The sequence below is a fragment of the Arachis hypogaea genome, chromosome 6 (assembly GCF_003086295.3).
Source record: "Arachis hypogaea cultivar Tifrunner chromosome 6, arahy.Tifrunner.gnm2.J5K5, whole genome shotgun sequence".
Lineage (NCBI taxonomy): Eukaryota > Viridiplantae > Streptophyta > Magnoliopsida > Fabales > Fabaceae > Arachis > Arachis hypogaea.
This window is the reverse complement of record NC_092041.1, coordinates 33,276,247-33,289,863: the sequence shown is the minus strand read 5'-3', so window position 1 is coordinate 33,289,863 and position 13,617 is coordinate 33,276,247. Positions and strand designations below refer to the sequence as shown.

Here is a 13,617-nt window from a genome sequence, read left to right as displayed (position 1 = left end):
TTCTCTCTTCCAATTCCCAAACCCAAAGCTCCAATCTCAAATTCAGCTCTCCAATGAAAATTAAAAGTGTCTAAAAATCCTAAAAGGTAAGAAAAGGTAAAAAAAGGTTCTTTCTAAATCAAACTAACTTCTATTTATACACTTCCTATTTTTGAATTTTAGAATTTGGAGTGGGCTTTTTAATTTTGTGAAGATTTGAATTTAATTAGAATTTTGGTTGAATTTTGGCCCATGGGTACCACTCCCAGGGCAATGCTCGGTTGATGCCAAGAGTGCAGCATCCAAGCCTTGCTAGCCTTCCAAATTTGCGTGACAAGCTCCTTTGGACAGCATCAGGGTAGCGCTCGGTTATTGGTGAGAGCGTAGCATCCATGTTGCTTGTGTGTGTCAAATTAGGCACTCCAAAATCCCTTGGCCGGGTCAAGTATCGCACTAAACTCCCTTGGCGCTGCCTCCCTTGCGTGACAAGCTTGCTAGCGCTCGGTGAAGGGGAAGAGCGCAGCTCTCTTTGCTTGGGGTGAGGCTTCAAGTTCGAGCTCTGGTGGAAGCACTTCAGCGCCAACTTTTAGGAACAACCAATGGTAGCGCTCCTCTAGCTCATTGGATCGAACCTCCAAGAATGCATTTTAGCCAATTTTTGCTTGTTTTCCTTGAAAGGAGCGCTTCTTCCTCCCTTAGGCACATGGGTTCGAACCTTGTGGCCTCCAATAGCAAACATTTCACCTTGAATTAAATTGAAATTATGCCCGATAAAGTTATTTGTGTTAACCGAGTGCTATTGCCTTTGCCTTGTTTCCTTGGCCTTGAGTAGTGTTGGGTTAAGTGAGAGAGCACAGCTTCCTTGCCCCTTGCTTTCTTGGGTTTGAGTAGGGCTCTCATAGAGAGTGCTGAGCTCTTTCAGAGAGCGCTATAGCTTTTCTTCCTTGATGTGCCACGCTTTTCTTCTTCCTTAGGCCACGCTTTCCTAATTTCTTTATTTTCTTCACTTACAAGTAATCAAACAACCAATCAAAGTATCACCAAATTCACAAGGTTTACAAATCATTCAAAAACCAATTTTAGCTTAAACCTCATGATTTTGTGTCAATTAAAGGATGGTTGATTGATTCAACAAAATCATGCAAATCCACTCCAAACCACTTACAAGAAAGTGCAAAAACCTAATGAAACAAGCGAAAAATGCTTGAAAAGCTAGCATAAGATGACTTGTTATCACAACACCAAACTTAAACCTTGCTTGGCCCTAAGCAAGCATCAAACATAAGAGAAAATGAAATGAAATAGAGAAGTATGCATATCCTTATTTAGCAGATAGTTGAACTTGGTTTATGGGGTTTTATGCAGAAAATGGTAGCTCATTTATTACTTACTGCTATATAGAAAATGTTTTCCCCAAAGGTTCAATAAGATTGCTGCTACAATGCTTTGAATTTGCTTGATCCCTTGCTAACTTTTCCTCTCTCGTTTTGCTTAGAGAGCTTATTACTCATTGAAAGCTTGGTGGTAAATATTGCAGCAGCCTTTGGCTTTGTTTTGCTCAACATCTCTTCACCACAAACACAAGGCTCACATTTTCTTCCTAGGAGCATTGATGCCTAGCATCTCTTTGGATCACTAAGTGTTTTGTAGCTAAGTTACTCTTGATAGTGGACTTTTAGTTGGCAATCCCAAATCAGTTGATCTAAGTGGCCAAGTTTCAAAATACTCCTCAGAGCTTACTTGTCCAAGCATATCCTAGTACACAAACACCACAGGCATATGTCCTAGGGTCCAAGCTATTGGTGTCTAGCCTTATTGTTTGTTTCTTTGCCAATTATTGGCTTTTCTCTTTCTTTTCTTTTTGTTGTTTTGATTCTTTCTCAAGGGAATTTCATTAATAGCAGACTTTGTAATAGCAAGCTAGTTCATACTTCAAGGAATCATGTTATTATGCAGCATTTATTTATGAGCTATTCATTAAATCAAGCAAATACCACCACTAACTTTCATTCACATTTCTACAACATTGGATATTCACTTTCTATTTCAAACCTTTTCCTTTTTTTCAAACAGCAAGGAAATAACACAAAATTCAAGCTAATAATGGATGACAAACATTATGCAGATCAACATTCATGGCAAGCATTTCTACTTACAACTAAATGAACACTTTAGCCAGACATATAGAGATTCCCAATTTTTTAAAATATTTCACAGCAACAGGGATTAGATGCAAATACAACTTATTGGGTTGCAGCCTTTCATTCTTCCTTCTGTTGTATCCCTTTTTGAGTCATAATGCAGACTGTCTCCAATTATTGGCTGTTTTCCTGCATAATCCTCAAAAGTTGCTTGCTTCTCAAGCCCTTAGACAAATGCTTAGTATGCATGAATTGAGTATGGCTTTTAGACTTACTTTGGTGTGGGAACACCAAACTTAATTCCTTGCCAATGTTTCTGATGCAACAAGCTAACCATTTATGAATTCTTTTGTCTTTGCTAAAGGTTATAAAGCTAAACTAGAAACAGGCAATGGTTAAATAGTTTGTCTGCCTGCTTAGAGCTAGTAAACCTTTATGCAGAAGATGAGAATATGTTTCAAATGAGATTTTTGGTAGAACACCAAACTTAGCATCCTTTATTCTACCTTAAATTAAATTGTTTTAGTGTGCGACACCAAACTTAGCTCCTTGTACTTCAGATAAAACTAATTAACCTTTTTTTTGAAATGGCTAGAAAAGAAAACTACCTCAGGTTAGGTTGCCTCCCAACAAGCGCTTCTTTATTGTCAGTAGCTTAACATCTTTCATTCTTGCTCAATTAAGGTTTTGGACATCCTTTTCTTTGTCCCATTGGCCTCCCAAGTAATGCTTTGCCCTGTGACCATTTGCTGTGAAATGACTCTTTGTTGCTTTATCTAGCAATTCAAGGCTTCCATAAGGAAAAAACCTTTGTCACCAAGTATGGGCCAGTCCATTTGGATTTGAGCTTGCCAGGGAAAACCTTAAGCTTGGAGTTATATAAAAGTACTTGCTGTCCTGGTTTAAACTCCTTCTTTGCAATCTTCTTGTTCCTATTCAATTAAATCAAAGAAATGGTGAGCATTGGAATTTAAGAGTGGCACGGTGGAGTAGTGATAAGCATTTAAACCATTAACATGTTCCTTATTCATAAAGAAATAATTGTGCTTCTTAGATAGTGAACCAAGATTTGGTGAACACCAAACTTGTAAAATGCAAATAATCCATCATAATTGTTACCTTCATTATAAGAAACATTTTATTTTGTATCGTAAACTCCTAAATGAAACACTGTATGATCCATCTATTCATAAATTTGATCCTATGAACTAAAATGATTTTTCTGAAATTCAATGCATGTGCAGACACCAAACTTAATGTTTGGCTATATGCTCCACCCAATTAAGTAAGAATATATTATAAGAAAGCTTGAAAAATTTATTTTGGAGTGCCTTCAGGCACACCAAACTTAGAAATCTAGAATATGCTTCAAGACATTGCATGCAATTATCAGATATATTCATGAGAATTTAAATTCATGTTAGAGGGATCATGGATTATTGGATTCAAAACAAGTCAAGAATCTTAAATCATGGGCTGCCTCCCATGGAGCGCTCTTTTATTGTCATTAGCTTGACATTGGGCCCTCATCAGGGTGGTTGATGACTGAGGTGTCTCAGCTTGTCTCCCCTCACTGTGAGCTTTCTTTCAGTGCCTTGATGTTCAATTTCTGCATGCTCCAATGAGAGTATCCTACTGACAGTGTAGTAGTCCTCAGCTTGTTGGTTTGTCCCCAACTGTTGGTAGATTAACTGTACTTTATCTCCCTTTGAAAATCCCTCAGTTGGGATCTTTTTGTTCTTCCACCCCTTTTGACCCTTTTTCTTGATTTTCTTTCTTCTTTTTGGTGATCCTTCTCCTTTGATAGTGGGCTACATTTAATTTTCTTCTTGCTTTCCCCCATCACTCTGTACAGTTTCATTCTCCTTTTGTTCTGCCTTATTGCTTAATTCTTGCTTTTGAAGGGAATTAATGAGTGTCTTGTTGATTTCATCCTTCCACTATAAGTCTTCTTTGTGGATCCCCATGCATTCTTTCTTTTCATCAGAGTGCTGTGTTTCTGGAAAGACATTTAGAGTTATGCTTTCATCATACACTCTCATGCTCAATTCCCCTTGTTCCACATCTATAATAGCCCTTGCTGTAGCCAAGAATGGTCTTCCTAGTATGATGGAATTGCTTTTTTCCTCATCTAGGTCTAGAATCACAAAGTCTATAGGGAATATAAACTTATCCACTTTGACCAAAAGGTTTTCAATCACACCTTTGGAAAATACCACGGACTTGTCCACTAGCTCTAGTGACATCTGTATGGGCTTTACCTCCTCTATGCATAGCCTTTTCATCAGAGAAGAGGGCATTAGATAGATGCTAGCTCCTAAGTCACACATTGCTTTATTGATGCTTATGTTGCCAATTGTACAAGGTAAGAAAAAGCTTCCAGGGTCCTTAAGCTTTGGGGGAAGCCCTTTCTGGATTAATGCACTGCATTCTTCAGTAAGTAATATAGTTTTCTTCTCATGCCAACTCCTTTTTTTGTTAATGAGCTCATTCAAGAACTTGGCATATAGAGGCATCTGTTCTAATACTTCAACCAAAGGGATATTAGTCTCCAATTTCTTGAAGACTTCAAGGAATTTGGGGAAGTGTTGATCCTTGGTTTCCTTGTTGAACCTTTGAGGATATGGCAAGGGAGGTGTGAAAGTCTTCACTCCCTGCCTTTGCTCCTTGGTTTGTTCTTCTATTGTTTCCTTCCCTTTTCTTGAGAATTATGGCTACTTCTCTCCCTCTTCAGGCTTCTCTTGATCATTGATGAGCGGATAATTTATACGCTTTTTGGCATTGGTTTTAGGTAGTTTTTAGTAGGATCTAGCTACTTTTAGGGATGTTTTCATTAGTTTTTATGCTAAATTCACATTTCTAGACTTTACTATGGGTTTATGTGTTTTTCTATAAGTTCAAGTATTTTCTGGCTGAAATTGAGGAACCTGAGCAAAACTCTGATAAGAAGGCTGACAAAGGACTGCTGATGCTGTTGGATTCTGACCTCCCTACACTCGAAATGCATTTTCTAGAGCTAAAAAAATCCAAATGGTGTGCTCTCAACGGCGTTGGAAAATAGACATCCAGAGCTTTCCAGAAATATATAATAGTCAATACTTTATTTGAGATTAGACGACAAAAACTGGCGCTTGGTGGACGAAATTGTGATCACTATTCTTTTTGTATACTCTGATGACATTGTTTATTTCCTTCACAATCTCGTTCAACTAACCAGCAAGTGTACTGGGTCGTCCAAGTAATAAACCTTACGTGAGTAAGGGTCGAATCCACAGAGATTGTTGGTATGAAGCAAGCTATGGTCATCTTGCAAATCTCAGTCAGGCAGATTAAAATAGTTTATGGATTTAGAAAATAAAAATAAGAAAATAGATTATATGTAAAATAAAGGGATAGAAGACTTATGCAGATTCATTGGTAGGAATTTCAGATAAGCGGGTGGAGATGCTGTAGAGCCCAAGCACGCCTGCTCTCATACTCCTTCTACTCAATCCTTCTTACTCCTTTCCATGGCAAGCTTTGTATAGGGGTTCACCATCAACTGTGGCTACTTTCATTCCTCACGGGGAAATATCCTGTGCGGCTGTCACTCACACAGCTAACCAGTCTGGAGGCATCACCCATGGCTGATGGCTACATCCCATCCTCGCAGTGAAAACTATGCTAACGCACTCTGTCACAGTATGGCTAATCACCGGTTGGTTCCCGCTCCTACTGGAATAGAATCCCTCTTTTGCGTCTGTCACCAACGCCCAGCAGGTTAAAGTTTGAAGCACGTCACAGTCATTCATTACCGGAATCCTACTCGGAACACCACAGACAAGGTTGGACTTTCCGGATTCCCAGGATCCTACTTGGAATACCACAGACAAGGTGAGACTTTCCGGATCCTCATAAATGCCGCCATCTATCTAGCTTATACCACGAAGATTCTGTTGGGGAATCTAAGAGATACGCATTCAAGCTCTGTTGCATGTAGAACGGGAGTGGTTGTCAATCACGCGCGTTCATAAGTGAGAATAATGATAAGGGTAATTTGACTTATCACATTCATCATGTTCTTGGGTACGAATGAATATCTTGGAATAAGAATAAGAGAGATTTGAATAAAAGAAGATAGAATTTCATTAATACTTGAGGTACAGCAGAGCTCCACACCCTTAATCTATGGTGTGCAGAAACTCCACCGTTGAAAATACATAAGCAAAAGAGGTTCAGGCATGGCCGAATGGCCAGCCCTCTCCATGATCAAGTGACCGAATAATGAAAGACTTAAAGTGGTCAAAAGATATCTAATACAATAGATAAATGTTCTATTTATAATAAACTAGCTACTAGGGTTTACATGAATAAGTAATTGATGCATAAATTCACTTCCGGGGCCCACTTGGTGTATGCTTGGGCTGAGCTTGATGAATTCACGAGCTAAGGCATTTCTTGGCGTCAAACTCCAGGTTATGACGTGTTTTGGGCGTTCAACTCCGGATCATGACGTTTTTCTGGCGTTTAACTTCAGACAGCAGCATGAACTTGGCGTTTAACGCCAAGTTACGTCGTCATTCTTCGAGTAAAATATGGACTATTATATATTGCTGGAAAGCCCTGGATGTCTACTTTCCAACGCCGTTGAGAGCGCGCCAATTGAAATTCTGTAGCTCCCGAAAATCCATTTAGAGTGCAGGGAGGTCAGATTCCAACAGCATCAGCAGTCCTTTTGTCAGCCTTCTTCAGAGTTTTGCTCAAATCCCTCAATTTCAGTCAGAATTTACCTGAAATCACAGAAAAACACACAAACTCATAGTAAAGTCCAGAAATGTGAATTTAACATAAAAACTAATGAAAACATCCCTAAAAGTAGCTCAAACTTACTAAAAACTATATAAAAACAATGCCAAAAAGCGTATAAATTATCCGCTCATCACAACACCAAACTTAAATTGTTGCTTGTCCCCAAGCAACTGAAAATCAAATAGGATAAAAAGAAGAGAATATACTGTAAAGTCCAAAATATCAATGAATATTAATTTAATTAGATGAGCGGGGCTTGTAGCTTTTTGCTTCTGAACAGTTTTGGCATCTCACTTTTTCCTTTGAAGTTTAGAGTGATTGGCTTCTCTAGGAACTTAGAATTTCAGATAGTGTTATTGACTTTCCTAGTTAGGCATGTTGATTCTTGAACACAGCTACTTTTGAGTCTTGGCTGTGGCCCTAAGCACTTTGTCTTCCAGTATTACCACCGGATACACAAATGCCACAGACACATAACTGGGTGAACCTTTTCAGATTGTGACTCAGCTTTGCTAAAGTCCCCAGTTAGTGGTGTCCAGAGCTCTTAAGCACACTCTTTAGCTTTGGATCACGACTTTAACCATTCAGTCTCAAGCTTTTCACTTGGACCTTCATGACACAAGCACATGAATAGGGACAGCTTGATTTAGCCGCTTAGGCCTGGATTTAATTTCCTTGGGCCCTCCTATCCATTAATGCTCAAAGCCTTGGATCTTTGCTAAAATTTTCGCCACTTTTTTTTTTTTAAACTGCTTTTTCTTGCTTCAAGAATCAATTTCATGATGTTTTTCAGATCATCAATAACATTTCTCTTTGTTCATCATTCTTTCAAGAGCCAACAATTTTAACACTCATAGACAACAAGATCAAAAATATGCACTGTTCATTCATTCATTCAGAAAACAAAAATCATTGCCACCACATCAATATAATTAAATTAAATTCACTAATAATTTCGAAAATTATGTATTTCTTGTTCTTTTGAATTAAAACATTTTTCTTTTAAGAGAGGTGAAAGACTAATGGATTTTATTCATAGCTTTAAGGCATGGTTACACACTAATGATCATGAAGTAGAGACACAAAAGCATAGATAAACATAACACTTAAAAACCGAAAACAGAAAGAAAATAAAGAACAAGGAATGAATCCACCTCTAGTGGCGTCTTCTTCAGGAAGGACCAATGATGTTCTTCAACTCTTCTATGTCCCTTCCTTGCTTTTGTTGCTCCTCCCTCATAGCTCTTTGATCTTCTCTTATTTCTTGGAGAGTGAGGGCGTGTTCATGATGTTCCACCCTTAGTTGTTCCACATTATGGCTCAAGTCTTCTAAGGAGGTACTGAGTTGCTCCCAATAGTTGTTGGGAGGAAAGTGCATTCCATGAGGCATTTGTTGATGATGAACTTCCTCATGTTCTCCTTGGGGGCCGTGAGGAACTTCCCTTGTTTGCTCCATCCTTTTCTTGGTGATGGGCTTGTCTTCTTCAATGGAGACATCTCCATCTATGATAACTCCGGCTGAATAACATAGATGGCATATGAGGTGGGGGAAGGCTAGCCGTGCCAAGTATGAAGGCTTGTCAGCTATTTTGTAGAGTTCATTAGAGATGACTTCATGAACCTCTACTTCCTCTCCAATCATGATGCTATGAATCATGATGGCCCGATCCACAGTAACTTCAGATCGGTTGCTTGTAGGGATGATGAATCTTTGGATGAACTCCAACCATCCTCTAGCTACAGGCTTGAGGTCCAGTCTTCTTAGTTGGACCGGTTTGCCTTTGGAGTCTACTCTCCATTGGGCGCCTTCCACACAAATGTCCATTAGGACTTGGTCCAACCTTTGATTGAAGTTGACCCTTCTTGTGTAGGGGCGTTCATCACCTTGCATCATGGGTAGATGAAACGCCAACCTCACATTTTCCGGACTGAAATCTAAGTATTTCCCCCGAACCATTGTGAGATAGTTCTTTGGATTCGGGTTCATACTTTGATCATGGTTCCTAGTGATCCATGCATTAGCATAGAACTCTTGAACCATCAATATTCCAACTTGTTGCATGGGGTTGGTTATGACTTCCCACCCTCTTCTTTGAATTTCATGTTGGATTTCCGGATACTCATTCTTTTTGAGCTTGAAAGGGACCTCGGGGATCACCTTCTTCTTTGCCACAACATCATAGAAGTGGTCTTGGTGGCTCTTGGAGATGAATCTCTCCTTCTCCCATGACTCGGAAGTGGAAGCTTTTGCTTTCCCTTTTCCTTTTCTTGAGGAAACTCCGGTCTTGGGTGCCATTGATGGTGAATGAAAAATAAAAAGCTTAGGCTTTTTACCACACCAAACTTAAAATTTGCTCGTCCCGAGCAAAAAAGAAAAGAAGAGTAGAAGAAGAAGAAGAGAATATGGGAAGAGAGGGAGAAGAGGGGTTCGGCTATAGGAGAGAAGAAGGGGTTTGTGTTGTGTGAAAATGAAGAAGAAAGGAGAGGTATTTATAGGGAGAGGGGGGGTTGCGTTTCGGCCATATTGGGTGGGAAAGGGTGGGAAATTGAATTTGAATGTAATGGAGGTAGGTGGGGTTTATGGGGAAGAGGGGATTGATGTGAATGGTGAATGGGGTAATTGGGAAGAGGAATTGAGGTGATTGGTGAAGGTTTTTGGGAAGTGTGACATTGAAAATGAGATTTGGATTAGGAGAGTGTGATTAGGATTAAAAGAAAAGGTAGGTGGGGATTATGTGGGGTCCACAGATCCTGAGGTGGGGATCCTGTGGGGTCCACAGATCCTAAGGTGAAAAGAAATACCATTCCTTCACCCTATAGGCGTGTAAATTGCCTTCATGCACCATTCTGGCGTTCAAACGCCCATTGGTGCATGTTCTGGGCGTTAAACGCCCATGTAATGCTTGTTTCTGGCGTTGAACGCCAGTTTCAAGCTTGTTTCTGGCGTTCAGCGCCAGATTGTCCTCTGTGTGCGCATCCTGGCGTTAAACGCCAGGATGTTGCTTGTTTTGGGCGTTCAGCACCAGGAAGATGCTCTGTTCTGGCGCTGAACGCTGGCCAGATGCATCTTCTGGGCGTTGAACGCCGGCCCGTGCGTCCTCCAGGGTGAAAATTTTTTTCTTCTGTTTTTGACTCTGTTTTTAATTTTTTTTTTGATTTTTTTCGTGACTCCTCATGATCATGTACCTAATTAAACACAAAAATAACACCAAAACAAAATAAAATAAAATTAGATAAATAAAATTGGGTTGCCTCCCAACAAGCGCTTCTTTAATGTCAATAGCTTGACAGTGGCTCTCATGGAGCCACAGAGTGATCAAGTCAATGTTGTCTCTACACCAAACTTAGAGTTTGGATATGGAGTTTGAACACCAAACTTAGAGTTTGGTTGTGGCCTCACAACACCAAACTTAGAGTTTGACTGTATGGGCTCTTCTTGACTCTGAATTGAGAGAAGCTCTTCATGCTTGCTCGCTTTTGTCACAGAGGGATGACCATGTGCTTGAAACACAAGGTATTCCCCATTCAATTGAAGGACTAACTCTCCTCTGTTGACATCTATCACAGCTTCTGCTGTGGCTAGGAAAGGTCTTCCTAGGATGATGCAATCATCATCTTTCTTCCTAGTGTCTAGGATTATGAAATCAGCAGGGATGTAAAAGCCTTCAACTTTTACTAGAACGTCCTCTACTATTCCATAAGCTTGTCTTATGGATTTATCTGCCAATTGTAATGAGAACAAGGCAGGTTGTACCTCAATGATCCCCAGTTTCTCCATTACAGAGAGTGGCATAAGGTTTATCCCTGACCCAAGATCACATAGAGCTTTTTCAAAGTTCATGGTGCCAATGGTGCAAGGTATTAAGAACTTGCCAGGATCTTGTTTCTTTTGAGGTAGAGTTTCCTGAATCCAGGTATCCAGTTCACTAATGAGCAAGGGAGGTTCACTTTCCCAAGTCTCATTACCAAACAACTTGGCATTCAGCTTCATGATAGCTCCTAAATATTGAGCAACTTGCTCTCCAGTCACATCTTCATCCTCTTCAGAGGATGAATAATAGTCAGAGCTCATGAATGGCAGAAGGAGATTTAATGGAATCTTTATGGTCTCTGTATGAGCCTCAGATTCCTCAGGATCCTTAATAGGAAGCTCCTTCTTGCTTGAAGGACGTCCCAGGAGGTCTTCCTCACTAGGATTTTCGTCCTTCTCCTCCCTAGTGCATTCGGCCATGTTGACTAAGTCAATGGCTTTGCACTCTCCCTTTGGATTCTCTTCTGTATTGCTTGGGAGAGTACTGGGAGGAGTTTCAATAACCTTCTTACTCAGCTGGACCACTTGTGCCTCCAAATTTCTAATGGAGGATCTGGTTTCATTCATGAAACTGAAAGTGGCCTTTGACAGATCAGAGACTATATTAGCTAAATTAGAATTATTTTGTTCAGAGTTCTCTGTCTGTTGCTGAGAAGATGATGGATATGGCTTACTATTATTCAGCCTATTGCGTCCACCATTGTTAAAACCTTGTTGAGGTTTTTGTTGATCCTTCCATGAGAAATTTGGATGATTTCTCCATGATGAGTTATAGGTGTTTCCATAAGGTTCACCTAAGTAATTAACCTCTGCCATGGCAGGGTTCTCAGGATCATAAGCTTCTTCAGAAGCTACCTCTCTAGTACTGTTGGATGCATGTTGCAATCCATTCAGATTTTGAGAGATCATGTTGACCTGTTGAGTCAACACTTTGTTCTGAGCCAATATGGCATTCAGAGCATCAATTTCAAGAACTCCTTTCTTCTGAGGCACCCCATTATTCACGAAATTCCTCTCAGAGGTATACATGAACTGGTTGTTTGCAACCATGTCAATGAGTTCTTGAGCCTCTTCAGGCGTTTTCTTCAGGTGAATAGATCCACCTGCAGAATGGTCCAATGACATTTTCGAAAATTCAGAGAGACCATAATAGAATATATCTAATAGGGTCCATTCTGAAAACATGTCAGATGGACATCTCTTGGTCAACTGCTTGTATCTTTCCCAAGCTTCATAGAGGGATTCACCATCTTTTTGTTTGAAGGTTTGAACATCCACTCTTAGCTTGCTCAGCTTTTGAGGAGGAAAGAATTTATCCAAGAAGGCAGTGACCAGCTTATCCCAGGAGTCCAGGCTATCCTTAGGTTGTGAATCCAACCATATTCTAGCTCTGTCTCTTACAGCAAAAGGGAAAAGCATGAGTCTGTAGACTTCAGGATTAACTCCTTTCGTCTTTACAGTATCACAGACTTGCAAAAACTCAGTTAAAAACTGATAGGGATCTTCAGATGGAAGCCCATAAAACTTGCAGTTTTGTTGCATTAATGCAACTAGTTGAGGCTTAAGCTCAAAGTTATTGGCTCCAATGGCAGGAATGGAGATGCTTCTTCCATCAAACTTGGATGTTGGCTTTGTGAAGTCACCAAGCATTCTCCTTGCATTATTATTATTATTATTTTCGGCTGCCATGTCCTTCTCCTGTTCGAAAATTTCTGAAAGGTTATTTCTGGATTGTTGTAATTTAGCTTCTCTTAATTTTCTCTTCAGAGTCCTTTCAGGTTCTGGATCAGCTTCAACAAGAGTGCCTTTATCCTTGTTCCTGCTCATATGAAAGAGAAGAAAACAAGAAAAGAAAGAGGAATCCTCTATGTCACAGTATAGAGATTCCTTTATGTTAGTAGAAGAAGAAAGGGGTGAAGAATCCAAATACAAGGGATATAAGAAGTTTGGATTCTTAGATGAAGAGAGGTGAAGAGAAGTGTTAGTAATTGAATAATTAAATAGAAGAAGAAAAGAGAAAATTCGAAAATAATTTTTGAAAAAGAGTTAGTGATTTTCGAAAATTAGAGATAAAATATAATTAAAATTAAAATTTAAAACAAAAAGAATTTTTGAAAAAGAGAGGGAGAATTTTCGAAAATTAGAGAGGGAAAAGTAGTTAGGTGGTTTTGAAAAAGATAAGAAACAAACAAAAAGTTAGTTAGTTGATTGAAAAAGATTTGAAATCAAATTTTGAAAAAGATAAGAAGATAAGAAGTTAGATAAGATATTTTGAAATCAAATTTTGAAAAAGATAAAATTTTTTGAAAAAGATAAGATAAAAGATAAAAAGATAAGATAATCATTTTAATAAAAAGATATTTTGAAAAAGATTTAATTTTTTTAAAAAGACTTAACTAACAAGAAACTACAAGATAAGATTCTAGAATTTAAAGATTGAACCTTTCTTAACAAGAAAGTAACAAACTTCAAATTTTTGAACCAATCACATTAATTGTTAGCTTAATTTTCGAAAATTTGATATAAAGATAAGAAAAAAGATTTTGAAAATATTTTGAAAAAGATTTTTGAAATTTTCGAAAATTATATAAAAAATGAAAAAGATATGATTTTTGAAAAAGATTTTGAAAAGATAAGATTTTTAAAATTTGAAATTTTGACTTGACTTGTAAGAAACAACTAATTTTAAAAATTTTTGACCAAGTCAATCCCAAAATTTCGAAATTTTGGAGGGAAATAAGGAAAAGATATTTTTGAAATCAAATTTTGAATGAAAAACACAAAAATGACCCAAAACATGAAAATTTTGGATCAAGACACAATATGCATGCAAGAATGCTATGAATGTAAAGATGAACACCAAGAACACTTTGAAGATCATGATGAACATCAAGAACA

General features: G+C 38.6%; 1 non-coding gene across 1 annotated transcript; it reads left to right on the top strand.

Annotated features, from left to right (window-relative positions):
- Positions 1–11,902: 11,902 nt before the first annotated feature.
- Positions 11,903–12,006, top strand: LOC112700491 (small nucleolar RNA R71). Its single transcript, XR_003153400.1, has one exon. It is a non-coding gene; the product is annotated as a small nucleolar RNA R71 (small nucleolar RNA).
- Positions 12,007–13,617: the final 1,611 nt, after the last annotated feature.